The sequence below is a fragment of the Nicotiana tabacum genome, chromosome 11, assembly GCF_000715075.1.
Source record: "Nicotiana tabacum cultivar K326 chromosome 11, ASM71507v2, whole genome shotgun sequence".
Taxonomy (NCBI): domain Eukaryota; kingdom Viridiplantae; phylum Streptophyta; class Magnoliopsida; order Solanales; family Solanaceae; genus Nicotiana; species Nicotiana tabacum.
In genome coordinates, this window is record NC_134090.1 from 115,137,543 (window position 1) to 115,162,514 (window position 24,972).

Here is a 24,972-nt window from a genome sequence, read left to right on the forward strand (position 1 = left end):
CACACCACCCTAATAATTATACATGCATGTAATTGCACATTCCTATGATTTGGACAATTTTCCTTTGTTCGAAATTTCTTTTTAGTTGTATCATTATTCTTCTTCGTCATATGGGGCAAAAGCGTGTTATTGGCGCACGTGGGAGGTAGAAACTCCCTGATAACACCACTTATATGACTACGGATCACGGGACATTTAGGCAGAAGCGGATTTATAATTTGAAGTTTGTGTTTTTTGGATTTTAGAAATCATAGCTTAATGAATTCTAGATAAATTATTTATTTATATTCGGTGAATTTCTTAACATGATTACTAGATTTTGGCCGAAATTAATTGATTATGTTGAACCCATTACTAGTACTCTAACTCAGTCTCTACATTCAGACGACTTAATTGACCATGGATTAGTGTAATGAAAAACTATGAGACATAGTAGCAAGTAGGTAAGGATTAAAAAAATATGGTAAAGACACACTATTATGAAAGAATTATAAAGACGAGGTTATAAACTTATAGTGGGGTCGATGAAGCAGACAAAGTCCCTTTTCTTAATAGTAATCGTAGAAAGAGGTGGAAATTTAGCAATAAAGTATCAATCCTTTGAAAGAAGAATCGCCAAATTTATTCATTTCTCTGTCTCCAACTACACGACCCAATCTTCTCTTTATCTCTAACTTCCAGGCCATTTTCTATTTTATATGATAAGTAATATATTAGTAGACTGTAAATAGTTAAGGAAACAGAGAAGTATTACCAGAAAACCACAGAGAGGAAGAGGAAGGAGAAGCAGAAGAAAGACTCCTCTCTGGAATTTAGATGCAATTCATCGGCTTAATTTTCCCATTTCTAAAATGGATCATCATTTTCTTGGTTAATTTTGGTTTATTCATCGATGCCGATCCTCGGATTTCAGAAGCAGGGTTCGTTTATGGCACGAACATGACATCGCCCTCCATAATCATTCCTCAGTACACTGAAGAAATGCATGTTATAACACAACTTGTGAAAAGACATGGATGGGGCAGCTACGCTGTTAATTCAACAATCAACAACTTATCCATATACGCTCTAGCAAACTGTTACGACGATCTTCCACACAACGACTGTGTTAAGTGCTACATCATAAGTTGTTCCAGACTCCCTCGTTGCCTTCCTTCTGTCTCTGGTCGTGTATATCTCGATGGATGTTTTCTTCGATACGATTACTACAACTTCTTCAATGAAACAACTGATGCTGTTGAAGATAGAGTGAACTGTAGCAGCTCCCTTGGAAAGGCTCAAGAATTAAAGGCCGCAGCTGAAGATTTGATCGAAAATGTGACGAAAGCAGCTGTTGACAATGGTGGATATGCAGTGGCAAATTTGAATGGAGTCTATGGAACAAAGAGGGATGCTAGAGCTTTGATTGCTGGTTGTTATTTGAGATATTCCACCCAAGATTTCCTCAATCATCCGTCTCAGGGTACTAGCGGTAGAGGTAAATATCACAATACCGACTCTAATTTTTCTTTTAATCAATAGATTTTTGGTGAAATTAATTACTCCTACTAGAATGCCCAAAATTATTGAACATATATTTTTCTTCTTCTTTATTACGTATATCAATTTGCTTTCACTTCGAAAAGAGTTTAATCAGAAAAAAGTTGCCATTACTCGGACTTGTTATTCTGCGTTTTCTTGTATTTCATTGATCAATTTTCAATGGCCTCTGGCACAACACTATAGCCACTTTGCTTTTGTTTGTTTAGCGGATTACACTTTCCCATTGCTTTGTGTCACAGGGCCGGCTGGAGCCTAAGGTTACTGAGGCAAAGGCAGTGGCCTTAGTCCCCCAAAATACTTGGGGCCCCAAAATATATAAATAAGGGAAATTACCAGCTATATTAATTTATAAGTAGCTCATTACAAAAATTGGTCAATTGATAAAATATTACTAATAGTAGCCAATTAGGTATTTGTAGCAAAAAAATATCAAATTTTTGCTTTGTTTTGAGTGGGTGTTATTAGAATAGATTGGGCACAACTTAAGGAGCTTGTTTTGGGATGATTTGGTGAAGTTTTGAGGTGGTTTGAATTGAAAATTCGAAGTAAAAGCTGAACATGAAAAAAAAATGATGTGTATCACACTGTGTATCATTTGTGTATCACATATGTGTCATATTTGTATCAATTGTGTATCACATGTATATCCATGTATACCCGTGTGTGAGATACATGCGCGATACATGTTTGATACATGTGTCGCAGAAGACTTTTTTGAACTCGATTTAATTATGAATTTTGATACAAAACCAGTCCAAATCACCTCCAATCTGCCTCAAATTTGGTATATTGACTTATCTATATATTTTCAATAAATTTCAACTATACCCATTGAAAAAGTTCTTTTTTTGTTTAGATTTTTGGAATATTGTATAGATTTTTGTATTTCATCACCTTATTTGCTACCCCGTCCATGAAATTTCCTTTCTGTCTTGTATCTAATGTTGCTAATCACGCTTAAAATATGAAAGGTAATTTTTGCATGTGATTCTTTGATAGAAAGAACCCTATTATTTGGTTTTTCAATTTTTGTTGGCTAGTTTTGGTAAGTCTATGACTAATGGCTAGAGGTTGGTAAGTTGAAATTTATTTAGGACATTTGTGTAAGTTTCCCTATAAATAATATATGTATAATATTTAATAATTATGCATTATTGATAGAATTTTTAAATTATTTGGTTAAAGTAGTTACTGCTAAAAGTTTTACATATCTTAAATTGTACTCCAGTTACTAGTTGTTTCTCTTTTTAATTCATCCCAACTTAAAACGATCTCCTTATAGTGTTAGTTTAGAACAACTTTTCTTAATTTTTTGAGTGCCTTTGTAGACATTTTTCAAGCTACTTTCATAAGTAACTATTAAAATTCGTCCTTAACATTGAATGATTATAGTAGTTACTATTATTTGTTTCAACTTGTATTTAGAATTTAAAGTATAAATTCTTCCTTAACTTGTATTTGATAGTACTTTTTGCAATCTTATCGTGTTTGACCAATCTTTCCAAAAATTACTTTTAAGTATCAAATTACGGAAAAGAACAGTAAAGGTTTAGTTTGCAATTAGTATTATTTATAAAACATAAATATTTATTATATAAGAATTAATAAACATATAAAACATAAAGTAAAAATACAAAAGATTTTTTTTAATAAATATAAAATATAGTTATTCCAAAGCAATAACATTGAGTATCTAATATTACTTATTGTTTACATGATAATTCAAATATATCAAAATATTTTATTCAATAGAAATTAAAATATACTCTTAGAAATAGGAGAAAGGGAATAAAAATATGATTGAAGTAAAATAAAGAAGAAATATATGGTAGAAATGAAAAGGAAAAATAGGAATTTATTATGAGGTTAATTTTGTCTTGAAGAAATTAGAGTTTATTTGGCCAAGCTATCAAAAACTACTTATTTTGAAAAGTACTTTTGTTCAAAAGTGCTTTTCAAAAGAGTACGTTTGGAGATTAGCAGTTTGTGTTTGACCAATTCGTTTGAGAAATACTTTTTAAGATATTTGATAAATAAATTATGTTTGGAGAATCTTTCCAAAAAGTACTTTTGAGTGTTAATTACAAAAAGGACTGTAAAAGTTTAGTTTACAATTAGCATTACCTAAAAAAGAGAAATTTAAAAAAATTATTATAAAAAAATTAATTAAATTTTATCTTTATTTAATTAAGTATACAATATAAATATATTTAAATTTTTAATTAATTTAAAATATAAGTATATAAAAGAAACAATAAGGAAGATATGTGATCACGCCCAACTATGCCTTATAAAAGGACAATGCGAACGTTGCAAATATAACCTGAGTATTTATGTCCAGAGTCGAATCCACAGAGAATTAACCTATCAATTACTTTCGTTGGACTTACTAAATTCTTTAGAATCAACTTCTCCAAACGTTGTGAATAACAGTTGATGGTATATTTAATAACTAAGATTGAAAGTCAATAAACAGTTGTAAACTAAATATGCTTAAGTTGTGAACAATAATAAGAAGGTTCTAAGGTAGTGATTTCCCCTATTGATGGAATCCCTTCTGTTTATGTTTCATATAGATTTACCAACACATTTCTATCAATCATGAACACTCTTTTTACCGTGAATCTCTCCCGAGTAATCACAATAATTTACTAGACGCACTCTCCCGAGATACGCTAGCTGGCTTTGTTTATTACAGTTCACTTTAGATTGCACCCAAGACTTCGTTATCCCTAATCCCGCCTTTAAACCCGCAGTTATAGATCCCTCTTATACTTTGGGAGTGATGTTGTTCAACAATTACCTAAATATGCACTCTCTCCCGAGTTATGCACACTAATTAGGCACAGCTAATTGAGGATCCTGTCAATTAACTACAACAAACACGTAGTTGAACAAATAGAGATTAAACTGGAAAACTATATTAACATAATCAAGAAGTTCATCCTTCAATAGGTTCCATCAAAACCCTAGACAAAGGATTTAGCTACTCATGACAATGGGTAAATAAACTATGAAAACAGTCATGATTAAAATTGCCAGAAAAATAAAGAGAAGAAGAAAATATGATGTTTTGGGTGATCTCTCACACTTGTTTTTCTTGCCAAAGTACTCTCTAAAACATTACATGCCTCCCTTGGACGAGTTCTATCGTTTAATATAGGGTTTTGGGCTAAAAATCCCGTGTTTTGCACTTTAGTCCCTTAATTTTTCGCTTCCTATTGCGGTCCTACCGCGGTTACGCCAGGACCGCGGCCAACTAGCCTCTCAGAATCCGCAACAGCCTTCTACCGCGGTCAGACCGCGGTTACACCGGGACCGCGACAGTCCATCTCCAGTTCTGGTTTTGCTGCCTTGGCGTGGTGCACTTAGCGGATATTGTAGGATTGACCTCCTTTTCTCCGTAATTGATCCCAAAAGTACTCCATAGACTTCTTTTATTGTATATAGCCTGCAAAGCATGAAAAGTACTAATAAGAGCATTTTGTCATCACTTTTTATCATAAAAACTATACAAGAAGGTGGTTCTTTAGGGTCTAATTATAGTCCAATTCACCTATTATCAACACCCCACACTTAAGTCTTTGTTCGTCCTCGAGCAAGTTGAACCACACTTCTAGGCCTAATCGTTCGATGCATTACCCAGTTTGTGTCACACCCGGCATTATGAAAGAACGGCCTAAGCAGTGCAACAACCACACCTCAGATGAAGACTCTAATGCCATGCCACACTCGTGCTTACTCTAGTTACTCTAAACAGAGGTAAAAACTTGCTTTTTCTTCCTGAGTCATATGCCCTCACATCACATTTCTGAGAGAAGTTCCACACACATAAAATCAAGCAACAAGGAACTATAGATAGAACGAATCCACTCACTCTCAGCAAAGAACATTCACATGCCACACAGATACACCATAAGCTTGCCCTTAGTGTAATACTCTACTAATCGAGTTGTTCAGTCCAAGATCAAAAGGGTCTTTATTTGGTTATAATGTAGGCTAAGGGGCAGATAGGATATATTTGGATATAATGACTAACCTCCCTAAGCACTTTTAATACAATCGTTTCCTTTATTCCAATTTCCATGTTTAACCCAATCATTCTTCCACACTTGTTTCATAGGCTACCCCCACTTTTCTTTAGGTACAACTGGCCTCTTTTTTTTTTTTTAACAGCCATTGCACCATTCAAGTATTTTCCTGATTTTTCTTTTCCCACTCCATTACTGCCCCACACTTTGACTTTTATATGCTCTTTAACGATTCAAGTGCTTCTAGGAGGTACAGGTTCAAACAATCAAACTATTCAAACACAGGGATGTAGGTTATTGTAAGGTTATCAAAGAACTGGCTTCAGGATCGAAAGGGTTAACTATGGCAATATGTACGGGTGGATTCATAATTATACAGGCTACACAAGGAACTGCCTCAATCATCTCTAAGTCCAAACAACTTCTATTTCGCTTTGCAAACACACAGGGCAAGTTCTAGGTACCGCATGCAAGCACAGAATACAAGTATTATCTCACACACCCTTGGCATGTAAATCATTCCGAATTAGTTTGTCAACACACTCATGTGAGCGTTCAAGAAAGACAAGGTGTGCAAAATTAAGGTATAAAATTACGAGTCTACAAATGAGCCTAGACGTCGCACCCTCAAGTTCGTTTTAGTTATTTGCAGGTGTGTACATTACGGGTTGCATTCTTGCCTTCACCTATCTTGGTCCAATAGAGTCCTAAGGGTCCTAAAAATATTAAAGAAAAATCTACCTAACCCGGTTCAAGAAAAGCCCTTGGAAAAGAACCGTGGTCAAAAGAAAAACTAAGGAGGAATTACTACACTACCTAAAAAGAAAAATAAAATAAAAAAATCTAAACGGACTACTTCCCTCAAGAGTACTGTCCAAGTGGTCCGTCCTCAGGAAGAGTCTCCTACATTTATTTATTTTACAACCAATGTATATGTACACTAACCATACACCACTAAAGCAAGTCTCCCACCCCACACAAAAAGAATATGGCATGTCCCCATGTCATAACACAAATAAAGTGCAGAAGGGTAAGTAGACTTCCCTGAGCATCACTCGGAGTTGGAGACAGTGCTGGGATCCACATGACAAGCCCTCCCCAAAGCACGAAACCAAGCTATCATCCGGCTCTCAGACCTGGCCTGCTGCTGAGACATGGCATCCATACGCACATGCAGGCCATCCACCGAGGAGCGAAGATCTGCCACCTCTTCCTCCAAAGAATGCAACATGGGTCGGCTGGACTGTGATCTAGAGAACCCTGCCCCAGTATGGGGTCGCCGAGAGGATCCGACTCCATCATAGGTTCTCCTGGATGGTGCCATGGGTGCTGGGGCGTCATCCTCATCATCAAGCTCAATGGTTGTGGGTGCATCTCTGCCCACTGTGATCTTTGAAGCTCTGAATGCCGCTTTTGCGGGCAAAACTCCATCTGTAGGACTGGTGGGGACACCATCCAGCAGACACAACCTCGTCACAAGTGAGGGGAAGTAAAACCCCTTAGATAGCAGAGGTGACCGAAGGATCATTTCATCTCCAATAATTCTCGCCACATCAAAGTCTTTCTTGGTGACGAAGCACCACACCAATAGATCCCGTAGGTGGTTCATATCTGTCGCGTTGCCCATGGGCAATAACCGGCTGTAAATAATGGTAAACCAGCACTTAGCCTCATGTGTGAACGACTTGGAGTGAAGGGTAATGTTTTCCTGTATCCAGATTGGTCGACCCCCTACACAGATTTTCTCAATCATAGTGTCCCAAGTGAGCCCTTGGGCGTCGTGGTAATGATCAATGTCACCAGTGAACTGGGGCAGCTGCAAGACCTGGCGAATCTTCAGAATTGAGGCATCTACCACCCTGCCCCACACAATCACAGACCGACACAAATGTTCTAGGCAGTTCGCGTAGAACTCCCAGACTATTATTGGGTTTGCCGCCTCAGGTTCATCAAACAAGAACTCCATCTCCCTCCGTCTGATTTCCTCATACATGTCTGCTTTTTCCATACGGAGGGTAGCCCTGTCAACAGGAATCTCAGGGATAAAGCTTTTGGTGGCCTTAGCATGAAAAGTGTCCTCTGCCTCCTGTGACTGGAACCGGGTGGCATCATATATTGGCATTTGGGAAGTGCTTGCCGAGATCTTTCGCCTTTTTTGGGCCATATTACCTGCAGACAATTCAGGGTAACAATCAGATGCATCCTAACATGTGCCAGTCGGATGGGTACTCAGACTTCGCCACCCGATGGCACCAAACAGTTTCCTTTTGTCAATCATTGCCAGTATACCCAATTAGTAAGGTGCCCAAAGTTGACAAACTCCACTATTGCATTCATACCACTATTAATTCTACAATTCCGCCATATAATACCCCACACAATCTCCCACAAGGGAATCATGTCAAATGCTACCACCACCACAAACTAAGAAGGGCACAAAGTGCTCCAAAATTTTACAACACACCCCAATTTTCGGCCATTTAGGCCCCTCCACCAAGATTCACCCTAAAAAATTTGTTTAGGCCTCCAAACATTCTAAAAATCACCCCCAAGGTAAGCACAATGAAAACCCAACCATTTAAGCATCAATCATGGCCAAAAAAGCAAATAATGGAGAAAAGGAAAGAAAAGAAAGAAAAAAAATAAAAAAAATTTACACTAAAACACTACCTAGGGTTTAATTAAAAGTAATTTAGACTACTCATTACACTCAGTTATGGAAAAGAAAGAGAAAAGAATAGAGAAGCTTACCTTGAGGATGAATGGAAGGGATAGGTTGTGGAGAGAGAGAGATGGAGAAGAAAGGAGGGGCAACAATGGGGGTTTGAGGGATAGGAGATGGTGTGAAAGAGAGAAGAGAAGAGAGAAGGGGATGGGGGTTGCGGGTGGTTTGAAGAAAAGAAGGGTTTGGGGGAATAGTGGGGGGTTAGGTTTATGTTTATTAAAGGGGGAGGGGAAAGGAAAAAAAATAAAAATTCTGCAACTTACCTGGCCCGCGCTAGTCTGCCGCGATCCTACCGCAGTTACGCTGAGACCGCGGTAGACCTCTTTCAGAGGGGGTATTTCACCGTGGTCCTACCGCGGTTACGCTGGGACCGTGGTAGACTTCTTTCTGAGGAGGTCCTTGACCGCGGTTACGCTGGGACCGCGATCTGGGCGTGTTCCTGCTACTTTTTTTTTTCATGAAGTTATGCATTACACTTACAACACATTCGTGGGTTGCCTCCCACGCAGCGCCTGTTTTAATGTCGTGACATGATGCAGATGAGCGCATTTAAGGCTCGCTCGACCTCTGTGGTTCAGTCAGGTGTAGCTCAGACACTTCCTTTGGTTCGCTCATGCCCACATATAGTTTCAATCTCTGCCCATTGACTCTAAATGTACGAGAGTCTTTCTCTGTGGCGATCTCGACAGGATCTGAAGGGAAAACTTCGACCACTCTAAATGGTCCAGACCATCGTGACCTGAGTTTACCCGGAAATAGCCTTAATCGTGAGTTATAAAGCAATACCATATCTCCAGGATTGAAATTTCGCTCCACAATGTTCTTGTCGTGCAACCTCTTCATTCTTTCCTTGTACAACCTGTGCTCTCAAAAGCAAGATGTCTGAACTCATCGAGCTCATGTAATTCTGTGATTCTCGTTGTGCCCGCAACCTCGATGTCTAGATTTAGCTGTTTCAGTGCCCACCACGCTCTATGTTCAAGTTCTACTGGCAAATGGCATGCCTTCCTGAACACCAACTTATATGGTGACATGCCAATCAGTGTTTTAAAAGCAGTTCTATAGGCCTAGAGTGCATCATCTAACTTTTTCGCCCAATCAGTTCTTGTGGCGTTCACAGTCTTGGTTAGCACGCTCTTTATCTCTCTGTTGGACACTTCAACCTACCCACTAGTTTGCGGGTGATAAGGGGTAGCTACTTTGTGGCGTACATCATACTTTGCAAGCAACTTCTCGAAAGCTCTATTACAGAAGTGAGTGCCTCCGTCACTGATAATCGCTCTTGGTGTCCCAAATCTGGTGAATATGTTCTTCTTCCAAAACCCCACCACCACTCTTGCATCATTAGTGGGCAACGCTGCAGCTTCTACCCATTTGGACACGTAATCCACAACAACAAGTATGTACTTATTGCCATAGGAGGTGACGAAGGGACCCATGAAGTCAATCCCCCAGACATCAAACACTTCCACCTCTTGAATTGGGTTCATGGGCATCTCATGGCGACGGGAAATGTTCCCGGTCCACTGACATTCATTGTAGCCCTTCACCCATTGGTGCGCATATTTAAACACTGTTGGCCAAAAGAATCCGGCCTCAAGCACTTTCGCAGCTGTCCTGACCCCTCCAAAATGTCCTCCATAAGCCGATGCGTGACAAGCCTGCAAAACAGAAGATTGTTCTATCTCGGGGACACACCTCCGGATCATATTGTCAACAGAAATTCTAAATAGGTAAGGCTCATCCCAATAATACATGCGGCAGTCACGATAAATTTTTTTCTTTTATATAGATGAAAGGTCATAGGGAACTATACCGCATGCCAGGTAATTTGCCAAGTCTGCATACCATGGCGCTTCCTCAAGATTAGTAGCGAGCAGCTGCTCGTCTGGAAAGGTTTCCAGAATATCTTCAACCTCAACTGCTTTTTTAGCTCCCTCAAGTCGTGATAGATGATCAGCGACTTGGTTCTTTGTTCCTTTACGGTCACGAATTTCAAGGTCGAATTCTTGCAGCAGCAACACCCAACGAATCAGGCGCGGCTTAGACTCCTTCTTCTCAATCAAGTACCTGAGAGCTGCATGATCAGTGTATATAATTACCTTAGAACCAATCAGATATGATCTGAACTTGTCGAAAGCAAACACCACAGCCAATATCTCCTTCTCAGTCACAGTATAGTTCAGCTGGGCTCCACTCAGCGTTCTACTAGCATAGTAGATTGGATGCATCAGCTTGTCCTTCCGTTGTCCCAGCACTGCCCCCACTGCGTAGTCACTGGCATCACACATGAGTTCGAATGGTTGCTCCCAGTTGGGGGCAACAATGATAGGTGCTGTGACCAGTCTCTTTTTCAGCTCATCGAATGCTACCCTACAATCATCAGAAAAAAAGAAAGGGTGATCTTTTTCTAACAACTTACAGAGCGGGTTGGTAATTTTTGAGAAGTCTTTTATGAATCTCCGGTAGAAATCGGCATGCCTAAGGAAGCTTCTGATTGCTTTGACTGAAGTTGGAGGAGGTAGCTTTTCTATTACATCCACTTTAGCACGATCCACCTCAATTCCTTTTCTTGACACCCGGTGCCCCAAGACTATGCCTTCTTGTACCATGAAGTGGCACTTCTCCCAGTTTAGAACCAAGTTAGTCTCGATACACCGTTTCAGCACACGCGTCAGATTTATCAGGCACTCATCAAATGAATTCCCCACCACTGAGAAGTCATACATGAACACCTCCATTATGTCCTCTACCATGTTAGTGAATATGGCCATTATGCACTGTTGGAATGTGGCGGGTGCGTTGCATAGGCCAAATGGCATCCTCCGAAAGGCATAAATGCCATAAGGGCAAGTGAAAAAGGTCTTCTCTCTGTCCTCCGGTGCAATGGAGATCTGGTTGTATCCTGAGTGCCCATCCAGAAAATAGAAGTGTGACCTCCCTGCCAGTCTGTCTAACATCTGATCAATGAAAGAAAGTGGGAAGTGGTCTTTCCGGGTGGCTAGATTTAGCTTTCTATAATCCATGCAAATTCTCCAGCCCGTGAGTGTTCTTGTAGAGATCAATTCATTGTTATCATTCTTAACTACCGTCATGCCACCCTTTTTAGGTACACATTGAACTGGGCTAACCCAGCTGCTGTCAGAGATTGGGAAGATAATTCCCGCGTCTAATCACTTTATTACTTCCTTCTTCACCACTTCCTTCATGTTAGGGTTCAGCCTTCTTTGGTGTTCCTTGGAAGGTTTGTGTCCCTCTTCCAGTAGAATTTTGTGCATATAGTAGGCGGGGCTGATCCCCTTTATGTCTGCCATGGTCCACCCAATGGTAGTCTTGCACTCCTTAAGTACCTGCAAGAGTTGTTGCGCCTACACATCTAACAAACTAGATGAGATAATAACAGGTAATGTGGAGTTAGGTCCAAGGAATTCATACCTGAGATGGTTGGGCAATGACTTTAACTCCAGCTTTGGTGGTTCTTCGATAGATGGCTTGGCTGGAGGAGTCTCTCGATTTTCCAAGTGCAAGGGCTCAAATTCTAGAGTTCTATCCTAGAACCCTCTACCCTCTGATGCCAACACCCATTCCGCCAGTTCCTCTCCATTCACCTCATCCAAATTCATTAAACATGCAGCAAGGGGGTCCTCAATAGTTAGCACCTCATCATCAGTCTCTACGATTACATCCACGGCATCAATAAGAGAATAATTGGCGAATTCACTTGGTTGCCTCATAGATTTCCGCACATTGAATGTTATCTCCTCATCTCAATCTCATCTTGAGCTCCCCGGTTTCACAATCAATGAGAGCTCTCCCTGTGGCCAAGAATGGTCTTCCCAAAATTATGGGAATCTCTTCATCCACTCTATAGTCTAAGATCACAAAATCTGCAAGGAACACAAATTTCCCTACCTGAATTAGCACATCATCCAGTATACTAGAGGGTCATTTCACTGTCTTGTCAGCCAGCTGCAACAACATAGAGGTGGGTCTAGCTCTTCCAATGCCCAGCCTCTTGTAAATCGCCAGAGGCATAAGATTGATGTTGGCCCCTAGATCACACAGTGCTTTAGCAAAAACAAAATTACCAATAGTGCATGGAATTGTAAAGCTCCCTGGGTCAGACAGCTTTTCTGCAATTAGTCTAGTCACCACTGCACTACATGTCTGAGTAAGAGTAGCTATGGCCAAGTCTTGGAAATCAAACTTTCGGGACATCAAGTCCTTCATCATTTTTGCATACCCAGGCATCTCTTTCAAAGCTTCAATCAATGGTATGCTTACCTGGATTTGTTTCAGCATTTCGAAGAACTTCTTGTATTGTTTCTCCTTTTGGTACTTAGCCAACCTCTGAGGGAAAGGTGCAGGAGGTCTCTTCTTCCCAATCAACTGGGATTGATCCTTATCAGCTACTACATCAACTACTGGTTCCTGGACTGTCTCAGCTTCTTTCTCGGTCGCACTCTGAATGCTATTTTCTTCCTGGGCAGGCTGGACTGGCACCTCCGTCAGTTTCGTTGACTCATCCAGCTCAATGGGCACTGGTATAAGTGTCTCAGCCTGTCTAGTTTCTCGAGCCCTCTCTTGCTCTACATCCAGATCTCTGCCATTACGTAGACTTACCGCCATCAGCTGCTTTGGGCCTTGATCTTTTGGATTTATCTAGGTGTCTGCAAGTAGTGTCTCATGAGGACGATTGTTCAGAGACAGAGAAATTTGGCCCACCTGCACTTCAATATTCTTGATTGCTGCATCATGTGCATCCACTCTCTCATTAATCTTTGCATTATACCCAATAACCTGCTGCATCATTGCCTCAAGTCTAGCAAACCCATCTTCCTGCCTTCCACCATGCTGCTGCTGAGGAGGGTGATACCCCTGCTGCTGATTCTGATTATTATATCCTTGTGGCCTTGGGTAAGGTGCCATATTGTTAGGGGGTCTCATACCTCCCATGTTTCCATTATTGAACTGTGGATGGACTGGCCTGTATTGCTGATTTTGCTGGCCCCAATTCTGACCACCTTGTCTCTGGCCTCCATAATGAGACACATAATTCATGTCTTCAGGGTAGTGGTGAAGATCATGTTCTACATTCCATTGGTTACCAATTGGCTGACTAATGCAAGATGCGCACAAGCCCCCATTGGTAGTATCTACGATGTGTACCTGTTGCTTCTGCCCTGACTCTTCCACCTTTTTGGTGAGTATACTCATCTGTGTCAATAAGGTGGACATATTTTCAGCCATAGAGTTGGATGGATCTAAGGGCACTGAGTGAACCACTGGAGTGATAGGTGCATTCCTGGTTGTCCATCCCGAATTTTGTGCCATCTTGTCAAGTAGACTCTGGCCTTCTCTCCATGTTTTGCTCAAAAATGCTCCACCAGCTGAAGCATCAACAATGTTCTTCACGCTATCTGACAATCCCATGTAAAACCGCAACCCCAACATCAGATCTGGAATACCATGGTGCGGGCATATAACCAGCATCCCTTTAAAGCGCTCCCATGTTTCATGCAGTGTCTCCATTGGTCTCTGTTTAAAACTCAAAATTTCATCAATTTGTTGGGCAGTCTTATTGGGTGGGTGGAACTTGTTATGGAATTGCCTGACTAACTCATCCCAAGTTGTTATAGAATTTATGGGAAGTGAGTTTAGCCAAGTCTGGGCAGCTCCTGTCACTGAGAATGGAAACAATAACAGCTTGATTACTTCAGGAGTTACGTTAGGCTGCCTTTGGGTTTTGCAGATAGAGAGGAAGTTCTTCAAGTGCTGCTGAGGATCTTCGACTTGTGACCCCGAAAATAGTCCCTTATTCTGCAACAAGTGCAACATGTTATTCGTAATTTGGAATGACTCAGCTTGTATCTGCGGAACTACAATGGTTGTGGACAGATTTTCAGCTGTGGGTTGTGCCTAGTCATAGAGAGCAGCCTCTGGCACTATTGGTACCGCTGGGTTTTCCTCGTGATCCTGACTGTTTCGAATTGTGTAGTTGTTGGTTGTTGTTTGTTTTTCCGATTAGCCAGATTCAAGGCCTTGAAAACTTTCTCGGGATCTGATAATGCTTCAAATACTTCACAAGATCTCGATGAGTTTCTAGGCATGCACTTCTTTCAATTGTAATTGATAACACCGTTAATTCCCCGGCAACGGCGCCAAAATTTGATCACGCCCAACTATGCCTTATAAAAGGACAATGCGGACGTTGCAAATATAACCTGAGTATTTATGCCCAGAGTCGAATCCACAGAGAATTAACCTATCAATTACTTTCGTTGGACTTACTAAATTCTTTAGAATCAACTTCCCCAAACGTTGTGAATAACAGTTGATGGTATATTTAATAACTAACATTGAAAGTCAATAAGCAGTTGTAAACTAAATACGCTTAAGTTGTGAACAATAATAAGAAGGTTCTAAGGTAGTGATTTCCCCTATTGATGGAATCCCTTATGTTTATGTTTCATATAGATTTACCAACACATCTCTATCAATCATGAACACTCTTTTTATCGTGAATCTCTCCCGAGTAATCATGATAATTTACTAGACGCACTCTCCCGAGATACGCTAGCTGGCTTTGTTTATTACAGTTCACTTTAGATTGCACCCAAGACTTCTTTATCCCTAATCCCACCTTTAAACCCGCAGTTATAGATCCCTCTTATACTTTGGGAGTGATGTTGTTCAACAATTACCTAAATATGCACTCTCTCCCGAGTTATGCACACTAATTAGGCACAGCTAATTGAGGATCCTGTTAATTAACTACAAGAAACACGTAGTTGAACAAATAGAGATTAATATAGGGTTTTGGGTTAAAAATCCCGTGTTTTGCACTTAAGTCCCTCAATTTTCCGCTTCATATCGCGGTCCTACCGCAGTTACGCCAGGACCGCGGCCAACTAGCCTCTCAGAATTCGCAACAGCCTTCTGCCGCGGTCCGACCGCGGTTACGCCGGGACCGCGACATTCCATCTCCAGTTCTGGTTTTGCTGCCTTCGCGTGGTGCACTTAGCGGATATTGTAAGATTGGCCTCTTTTTCTCCGTAATTGATCCCAAAAGTACTCCATAGACTTCTTTTATTGTATATAGCGTGCAAAGCATGAAAAATACTAATCAGAGCATTTTGTCATCACTTTTTATCATAAAAACTATACAAGAAGGTGGTTCTTAAGGGCCTAATTATAGTCCAATTCACCTATTTTCAATATGTGATTTACATGTAAGGAAAACACTACTTATTCTTGAGAAAATAACAAACTAGGTAGTAGTTCATTATGTCAACTATATTATATGCATGCACGCAAAAAATATAAATAGTACTACAAACTCGAGATCATATATTATTAGTAGAAAATTATTTCAAAGAGGAATAAGAGAAGAATAAAGATACGTTAAAATAATAATGAGATGAAAATGATGATGGAGAAAAAAGTAAAAGTTAAACTAATGTAGGATAATTTAGAAAATAAAAATTTATGGTAAGGATATTTTTGTATTGAAAAAAAATTAATTTTCTACTTCTGCTTCTTGGAAGAAGCTAGAATTTGTAGCTTCTTCCCAAACGCAGAAAAACACTTCATATTTTCAAATAAGTATTTTTTTGGGCAAAAAAAATAATACTTTTGATCTTTCAGAAGCTTGGCCAAATAGGCTCTCTAGAATTTGTAGCTTCTCTCGAAAAGTAGAAAAATTGCTTCTATCGCTGTTCAAAAGTACCTTTTTTTTAATCTTGGCCAGAAGCTTGGCCAAACAGGCTCTAACAAAAGTGCTACTTAATAAACTAACCTTACTTAGTCCGAAGATGACTTACGACCTTAACAACTTGTTTGGATGGTTGTTACCTATTGTATTGTATCGTATTGTTACTTTAAATATAATGTTCATTTTATTGTTACTTAAATTTTATTATGGTGGCGTTGTTACCTTATTTTTTTTTCTCATTTTGCCCTTCTTTATTATTAAATAATCATATTTTATCTTTTACCCTACTTTTTAATATAGTAATTCTACTTCATATTCTATTTTTTCTTAGTAATAATATAAGTTTATTCTTCATATTTTTGGTGTGTCATATCATAAAACGACGGAAAACAGTACAATCAATCCAAATATTGTATTCATCAAACAATATAATACAATACAATACGATATATTATGAAATGACATGTAACAACCATCCAAACAAGCTGTAAGAGAGCTGTCCAAGATGCTACTTCATCTGTCCCAAATTATATGTTGCTTTTCATTTCTTGAGATTCAAATTATGTGTACTTTAATCAATATTTTTGAAGTGTTTTTCATCATGTCGACATGCGAAGAATTACAATTTGTAGTACTTTTTGTATAGTTTTTGAATATTAGAATTTTAATTTTAAAATATTGAGTTGATATAATTGAATTTAGCTATGAAGATTAGTCAAATTGACTTTTGAAAAAAAATGATAACTAAAAAGAGACGAAGGGAGTATTTTTTTTCATTGACTATGTTTAATCAAACAAGGTAGGCTACACTCACCTGAGTGATATTAATTGGTTATTCTTAGCCCCCACTAAGATGATTAACTAATTAGTTAATTAATACAAGAAAAATATGAGACAACACGTAATAATAAATACACTACTAAAGCACTATAGAACTGTCAGCTGAATCTAGTCTCTATACGGATTGACAGAAACGTTTTACTGGTAGGGCTGGCAAGTGGTCGGGCCCGATCCTAAGCGGTCCTAAGTGGGCCGGTCCTAAGTGGTCCCGGGTTTTTTGTAGGAACCAGCCTGAGACCGGGACCACAAACTAATGGTCCCGGGCTAAGTAAGCCCAAGTGGGCCTAAGTGGGCCCAACGGAAAAACTTTCTATTTTTTTAAAATTTTATACAAGTTAGAAAAAAATGGTAATAAAAATATCTAAGGTAATGCATTATAATTTTTATTATAACATTAACAAAACATGGCAATATCTTTCTTAATCTTCCTCCATCCTATGGAATGAGCACAACAAGGTGCTAATACCACTATTGTGAAGAAAAAGAAACTAATCAAGATGTGCCAAAATACAAGTTACATATTAATTTACATGGTATCTCTTACAAACTTCATAATCCATTAAGGTCGGGAGGAATTTTCGTTGGCGGTGGCGGAAAAGAACCTTGGTCATCACCGCTTCCGGGCGAAGCAGAATCCTCTGCAAGTTCAGCTAGCATTTCTTCGTAAGCTTCGTCTACCTCTGGTTGTGATTTAGCAAGTCTAAAATCTCTTCTTTTCGAACGGATCCAATCTCTGAAAAGTACTGATTTCTAAGCTCTCCCTCATGGACGCTCTACAATCATCGAGTTGAAGTCTTGCTTGATTGAAAGCGCTTTCCGATGCTACTGTTGAAGCTTGAATAGTTAAAATGTCTCGTTCCATCCTTGAAAGAATCGGAAAGTGTTTTCTTTGTCCTTCCACCATTCTAAAATATTAAATGAGCCGTCGGGATTCACTTCCTCAATTACCTGTGACAAATAAATTTCAAGCTCATTAGTTGTGAGAAATCACTAGTACTAGAACCTTAAGAACCCTTGAAACCGGCCAAAACACTAAGTTCTCTTACTCCCACAGTTCTTTTAGATAATTGAGAGTCAGAAGAAGAAGAAGTTAGAACATTTGGTCTAGCCTGATCTAATGCAACTTGATAAGCATTATAAATAGTTTGAGCATTTATTTTAATTGAGGCTATTATTTTTGGAAGTTTAGACAACTCCTCTTCTTCAAGTGCTAAACCATAATAAACAGTTTCATATAAAAAATTGAGGATCTCCTAATTTCATAGTAGGATTTAACAAGACAACAACACCACAAATAAGGGAATAGGAAAAAATATTTTTAAAACTTTTTTCACATATAAGTAGGATTCCAAAATTTTCTAATATAATGCACAAAGTGTGGGTCAGAACGAAAACTATAGGGTACGCACATAGCAGTAACTATTTTTGCCAATTCTTTACGATCTTTTTTTGGATCATAATATAAAATACCACTGGTAACAGTGTTAATCACAGTTGACATTGATTAGACCCGATACTAGGGTCAACCTGACTAGGAGTAGGTACACTTGTCCCCTCGGTCAAGGCTTTCATATGATAATATTTGGCTTTATCTTGAGGGTATATCAATATGTGTCTTTTCAAAGTTCCCGTCTGTAACGACCCAGCCGGTCGTTACGAGAATTTAAGCTCTGTTCGGCGGTGCACGGTCTTGAACAGCTTCATAATATGAGTATCGACTTGCGTGCATGGTTGAATTCAGTTAATGGATGATTCAGAGTCAAATTGGAAGAAGAAATCTAGTTTTGGAAGTTTGAACGGTGAGAATATGATCGGAATTGGAGTTTTGAGTAAATGGCCTCAGAATAAATTTTTGATGATTCTAACAGCTTTGTATGGTGATTTTGGACTTAGGCGCGTGTCTGGATTTAGATTTGGAGGTCCACAGGGTAAATTGAGGCATTTCGGCGAAAGTTGGAAAAGTTGAAGTTTGGAAAACGGAGAAGTTTGACCCATAGTTGACTTTTGTGATATCGAGGTCGGAATGTGATTCCGAGAGTTAGAGTAGCTCCGTTATGTCATTTTGGACTTGTCTGCAAAATTTGGCGTTATTACGAGTTGAATTGATAGGTTTCGGCATGAGATTTGATATTTGAAGAATTGGAAATTCATAAGTTTGATTTTTGGTTTGATTCGTTGTTTGGGTATTGTTTATGTGATTTGAAATTTCGAGCGAGTCCGTGTTAGGTTATATGACTTGTTTGTGTGATTAGACGAGGTCCCGGGAGCCTCGGGTGTGTTTCGGATGGGCTACGGGTTATTTTTCCCTATGTTTGAACTGCTGTTTTGCTATCTGGTATTTCCTTCTTTGAGATCGCATAGGAGTAGCCGTGATCGCGTAGTACAATATTAACCTGCCATATTTTCCTTCTATGTGATCGCATTGATTCGTTCGCGATCGCATAACACAAATTTGGACAACATCATTTTCCTTCTATGCGATTGCATTGATTTGTTCGCGATAGCATAACACAAATTTGGACAACAAATTTTTCTTCTATGCGATTGCATTGATTTGCCCGCGATTGCATACGACATTTTGGGCCAGTAGCTATTTTCTTCTATGCGATTGCATCACTTCTCCCGCGATCGCAATGAACAAACACCTGGGCAGACAGAATATATTCCAAAATCGAGGGTTACACTATTTTCATCATATTTTGACTTCTAGATCTCGGTTCTTGGCGATTTTTGGTGGGTTTTTCAGGAAATTCGATTGGGTAAGTATTCTTCAACTAGAATTGAATATATTCCATGAATTTGTCTTTATTTTTATCATTTAAATTGTGTTTTGGGTTGGGGAAAGCGTTGGTTTTTGAAGAAAATTTTCAAAATGAAAAATCATGATTTGAGGGACCAAATGGTATCAGAATTGGATAAATTTGTATGGTTGAACTCATTTTGGAATGGGTGATCAGATATTGTAAAATTTGATGGGTTCCGAGGTGCGGGCCCGGGTGTCAACTTTTGGATCGATTTTTATATTTTTGTAAAGATTGAAACTTTATTATTCGGAATAGTTCCTTATTCGATTTATGTGCATTTTGGAGTTGTTATTGTTGGATTTGAGCTGTCCGGAGGTCTTTTCACCTGAGAAGTCCATTTTAGAGTATCGAGTTGTTGTCTTTGAGGTAAGTATCTTGCCTAACCTTATGTGAGGGACTTCCCCTTAGGATTGAGTCTTCTATGTTGTTTGTAATCCGTGTACGCAAGGTGACGAGTGCATACTCGAACTTAATTGTGGATAGTTGGCCTTTTAAGGTTCTTAGGTTCTTATATTCACTACGTATGGAGTTATTCTTGATATGACTGAGTTCCTGCTTATTAGTTTCGTCTCTACATGCTTAGTTGGAATTATTTGCTTCATGATTTACTCTTATTGCCTAATTATCATCCTATTTGATTTAACTGAAGAACTTCGTCTCTCTTATCATCATGCTACCTTTTCATAATCGCCTGTGTTATTGAGGGTTATTGTCATCCCTCCTATAATCGCCTAGTCTTAAGTGCAGCTAAGATCACCTTCCCTTAATTGAATTTATCGAATATTCTCGTAACTTCCCAACCTTAAACGGAGTTTAGATGACCTATATCCTTGTCGACTTGTTTTTATTTGGGACTACTAGACTCGTGTTGTCTTCCTTGTACTAATTTGTTTATTTTGGGATCGTCACTACATGTTAGTTTGCCCTTTCGTTGAACTGTTCCCTTTATGCCTTTCATTTTTCTTACTGTGGCTATTCTTGTGAACTGGTTATACCGATTCCTTGCAATTTGAAGTTTTGGAGTGGATTCACTCGTTATATTTTGTATTACTGCCACTATTGTTGTTGTGCTGGTTGTGTTGGTGCACGAGGTCTCTGTTGTCCGATTGTGTTGTGTTGTGCATGAGGTCTCTGCCGTGCAATTGTGTTGTGTTGTGCATGAGGTCTCTGCCATGCAGATTTTTGTTGAGGGGTTGCACGAGGTTTTTGCCATGCTATTGTTACTATTGATATATTGCACATGCGGCGTGACAAGGTAGGATATGTATATATGCTTATATGTGGGTTGTGCATGTGGCGAGGCAAGGTGAAAACATTATGGTACACGTGTGGCGAAACAACCCGGGAACTTATTATGTTATTATTTTCACATGTGACGAGACAAGGTGGGAACATTATGATACACGTGTGGCGAAACAAGGCAGACACTTATTATGTTATTATTTGCACATGTGGCGAGACAAGGTGGGTTATGTCAGGGATTGATTGTGAGGATTTGTGATGGCCTGGGGGCATTATTGTTGTTTAATATTGTGTTGTGGTACGCTTACCTGTATGAGCTTTACCTCGTGGAAGTTGTGAGGAAACATCTTACGTGCTGTCTGTTCTTTTCCTTATGCTTATTAGCTGGTAGGAACTATGTTAAAGCACTTGCACAAGCATACACGTAGTTGAACACTCCTATTTGATGTGGTCCTCCTGATTTTGCTGAGTATAGATGTACACCCTCGTTTACTTATTATATATGTGAGAGTGGCCCTAGTTAACAAGTGAGTTGTCAGCATGACCATGGGATTGATGGGGGCACAAGATGCAGTGTTAGATTTTAGGTACTGGGACTCGTGAGCTGTAATTTGTCCGAGATTCGGTACTTCATGGAAATTGTTGGATAAGTCCTGATGTGAACACTGTCGTAGGATCTGAGTTATTGATTACCTTTAATGTATTGTGACTTTAGGATTTGGGTTGTGTTTTTGCTCGCTCTTCTATGTCATTATTCTTAGTATTTTCGTTGTTACTTGCTGTTTTCTTACCTTATTGTGATTGTAGTATTGTTAGCCATTTCATGTAGTCCTTATATATACATCATGTCCCGTTGTTCCTATATTTGTATAGTTTTATTGGGTCGGTAGGTGTCTTGACTGTTCCTCGTCACTACTCTACCGAGGTTAGTTTTGATAATTAGTGGGCACCGCTGTGGTGTACTTATGCTACTCTTCTGCACATTTTTGTTGTGCACATCTAGGTACTTCCACTACGTCTTATCATCCTTGCGGTGAGGCACTTCCGTAGAGACTTCAAGGTATATCTGCGGCTTCCGCAGATCGAGGAGTCCCTTTCTATCTTTCTATGAAAAGTATAGCCCTTCAGTAATTTTCCTTTGTTTAGACATTTCCGGAGTTAGAGCTTCTTATGTATCTCTTAGCTTGTGATTCATGAGATTCCGGGTTTTGGGAATCATTGTTAGCTTCGAGAGTTGTTATTGTATGTGCCGATCGACACCTTAAACACTGTTTCATTTTACTATTTAGGTTTTTAATTATTTCTTTTGCAATTATTGTTTATATTCCGCATTGTTAGGCTTACCTAGTCATAGAAACTATCTGCCATCACGATGGTTCACGGAGGGTGAACCAGGGTCGTGACAAGTTGGTATCAGAGCTCTAGGTTCATAGGAGTCATGAATCACAAGCCAGTTTATTAGAGTCTCACGGATCGGTACGGAGACGTCTCTACTTATCTGCGAGAGGCTATGTAGCCGTTAGAAAAATTCCACTTCATTTGATTTCCCTACCGTGTGATATTTTTGACATCATAATCCTAAACCTCTATCTTCTATTCTCTCACAGATGGTGAGGACACGTGCTACCCGAGATAATCAGGCACCCGCACCCCCTACTGTAGCCTTCAGAGGCCGGGGCTGGGGTAGAGACCGAGGACGCGCACGTGGTGCAGCCAGAGCACCCGCACGAGCTGCCACCGAGGTACCACCAGTAGTTCCAGCCGGAATCCAGGCACCTGATGCGCCTACTGCTACTACTACTCTAGCTCTTCAGGAGACTCTTGTGCAGTTCATGAGCATGTACACCACTTTGGCTCAGGCAGGGTTTCTTCCCCTTGCTGCAGCCACATCTCAGGCCGGAGAAGGAGCACAGGCTCCCGCCGCCCGCACTCCTCAGCAGCGAGTACATGTTGATCAGGTTCCAGAGATTATTCCTGTACATCCTTTAGTCCTAGGTCAACCTGAGGACAGGGCAGTAGCTTCAGAGGATGAGCAACAGAGACTTGAGAGGTTCAAGAAGTATGATCCTCCTGTATTCAGTGGGTTAGCATCAGATGATGCCTTGGGATTTCTGGAGGAGTGTCACCATATCCTCCGCACTATGGGTATATCAGGATAGAGTGGGGTTTTTTTCACTGCCTTCCAGCTTCGAGGTGCCGCATATGAGTGGTGGCGCACCTATGAGTTAGACAGTCCGGATGAGGCAACTTCACTGACTTGGACCCATTTTTTAGATATGTTCCTGAAAGAGTTTGTTACTCAAAGCCTCAGGGATGCATGGCGCGCAGAGTTTGAGCATTTGCGTCAGGGTACTATGACTGCCTCAGAGTATGTTGTCCGTTACACTAGCTTGGCTAGACATGCCCCAGACTTGGTTTCTACTGTTCGTGAGAGGGTTCGCTGGTTTATTGAGGGGATTATTCCCAGCATCAGGTCTAGCATGGCTCGTAAGTTGGAGATGGATATTTCTTATTAGCAGGTGGTGAGCATTGCAAAGAGGATAGAGGGTATGCATGCTAGGGAGAGAGAGAGGACAGGCGGGGCCATGAGAGAAAGGGCAGACGAGATCAGGAGAAAGAGTTTGAGGAGATGAGGAGGCCTCGTAGACCGGGGAGATCTACTGGTCCTTATTTTGGAGGCAGGGTGCGTCATGGTAGAGGTTTTGTGGGTCCGCCAGTTCAGTTCGCGCTTTAGGCTTTGCATAGTGACTCAGGTGTTCATAGGTCTTGGGGTACCCGTACCGCACAGTTCCCACAACCTCATTAGCAGAGAGGGTGCTTTGAGTATGGAGATACTAGCCATATGGTGAGAGATTGTCCCAGACTTCGGGTCGATGTGTCACAACGAGGTATTGAGGCGAGTAGAGGGTGCCCAAGAAGGGGAGGCCCGGCTTGTTGATGTGTTTCATATAGTAGGCTTGAGGCCGTCGCGCCAGCTAAATGTCATTTAGGTATGATTTTGGCTTGTTATAGAGGAGCACCATCCGTAGTTCATTACAGTTCTGCTTATCGGTGTGAGTTCCCCTATTTGTTGCTCCATTTATGGGTGCGTTTCATGATTAGCACTTTGTTTATGTGATTACCATGTTGGGAGGTTCTATGAGTGATAGCCGTGTCTATCGTCTGTTTCTAGTCATTGTCGGGAATTATGAGACTAGTAGTAAATTCCTATTGTCCATTTCAGTAGGTTTGATGTGATTTCTGAGTATTTTTGGCTACGAGTTGTGATTTTTATGTTCCACCAGTGTGGGAGCCAGTACGTGTTATAATCTTGTTGACGGAACTGATCTAGTGAAAGGTTTTAGCTGCTTTGCTGTACACCCTATTTGTGATTCAGAGTGCAGGGCGGGACCCTCGTGATTTCATGTGTTTTGATGTGTTGAGACCGGGTTGTGTACCGCGATGGGAGTTATATCAGTATGAGATCCTTGTGATTCTTTTATATGCTTTAATTCTTTCTTGTTAGATAGTTTTGTAGATTAGTGTTGATAGAAAATTTGTTCTTATCGGGCTTGTTTGATAGTTCCCTTATGTGTTTCCCTTTCCATATTCAGTCATTTTCGTTCTGTGCTTCTTGTGCTTTAGCTTGTGGGGTGTGTTCCCATTGGTATTAGCTGAGATTTGGTGATTTGGGTGTTCAGTTATATGGATTTCGTGGTTATTGTATCATCGCCAGTGTTGTGGAGGTTTGAAATGGGTTCCTATTGAATATGAGTCTTACGGCCTGTGCTAAATTTGACTTCGGGCGAATATTGTGATCAGAATTATTACTGTGGGCCTATATGTGATGTGTCATGTTGTAAGGTTGTACTATATGGGCATTGGTATGAATTGATGCAGCTGGTTGAGACTGATACCGGGTATGGATTTAGAATCAGGTCTTTTGAAAATGGATGAGAGATGAGAATTCTGGTTCTAAGCCTTATTGGTATTGCTAGAAAGGCTAAATTTCAGTTGAGATGGTGTCGTCAGGCTTATGTGGATTGGGGTGACGTGGGATCACCCGCGAGTGTATGTTGGAAGTGCGCATTCAGT

At 40.0% G+C, this 24,972-nt stretch overlaps 1 non-coding gene and 1 pseudogene across 1 annotated transcript; both read left to right on the forward strand.

Annotated features, from left to right (window-relative positions):
* Positions 1 to 536: 536 nt before the first annotated feature.
* LOC107768499 (cysteine-rich receptor-like protein kinase 42) overlaps positions 537 to 24,972 on the forward strand; it is a 31,155-nt pseudogene continuing 6,719 nt past the window's right edge.
* Positions 13,763 to 13,869, forward strand: LOC142166647 (small nucleolar RNA R71). Its single transcript, XR_012697050.1, has one exon. It is a non-coding gene; the product is annotated as a small nucleolar RNA R71 (small nucleolar RNA).